This window comes from Chiloscyllium plagiosum, unplaced genomic scaffold (genome assembly GCF_004010195.1).
Source record: "Chiloscyllium plagiosum isolate BGI_BamShark_2017 unplaced genomic scaffold, ASM401019v2 scaf_8627, whole genome shotgun sequence".
NCBI classification, from domain to species: domain Eukaryota; kingdom Metazoa; phylum Chordata; class Chondrichthyes; order Orectolobiformes; family Hemiscylliidae; genus Chiloscyllium; species Chiloscyllium plagiosum.
Window position 1 is genome coordinate 23,148 of NW_025212721.1, and position 858 is coordinate 24,005.

Genomic DNA, 858 nt, shown 5'->3' on the forward strand with positions numbered 1-858 from the left:
TCATGCCCTGCCCTCCCCTACCCTGCCCTGTCCTGCCTTGTCCTGTCCTGGCCCTGTCCTTGCCCTGTCCTGCCCTGCCCTGTCCTGCCCTGCCCTGTCCTGCCCTGTCCTGACCTGCCCTGTCCTGCCCTGCCCTGCCCAGCCCTGTCCCTTCCTGTCCTGCCCGGTCCTTCCATTCCTTGCCCTGCCCAGCCCTGTCCTGCCCTGCCCTGCCCTTCTCTTCCCTGTCTTGCCCTGTCCTTGCCCTGTCCTTGCCTTGCCCTGCCTTGCATTACACTGCCCTCTCCTGTCCTGCCCTGCCCAGTTCTGCCCTGCCCTGTCCCTTCCTGTACTGCCCTTTCCCTGCCCTGTCCTGTCCTGCCCTGCCCAGTTCTGCCCTTCCCTTCCCTGCACTGCCTTGTCCTGACTTGCCCTGCCCTTTCCCTGCCCTGTCCTGTCCTGCCCTGCCCAGTTCTGCCCTTCCCTTCCCTGCACTGCCTTGTCCTGCCCTGCCCTGCCCTTTCCCTGCCCTGTCCTGTCCTGCCCTGCCCAGTTCTGCCCTGTGCTGTCTTGCCCTGCCCCGTCCTGTCCTGCCCTGTCCCTCTCCTGTCCTGTCCTGTCCTGCCCTGCCCTATCCTGCCCTGCCTATCCCTGCACTGCCCTGTCCTGCCCTGCCCATTTCTGCCCTGTCCTGCCGTGCCTTGCCCTGCCTTTCCCACCCCTGCCCTGCCCTGTCCTGCCCTGCCCTGTGCTTCCTGCCCTCCCCTGCCTTGCACTGCCCAGCTCTGCCCTGTGCTGCCCTGCCCTGTCCTGCCCTGTCATGCTCAGCCCTGCCCTGCCCTTCCCTGCCCTGCTTTGTCCTGCCCTGCCATGCCCTGC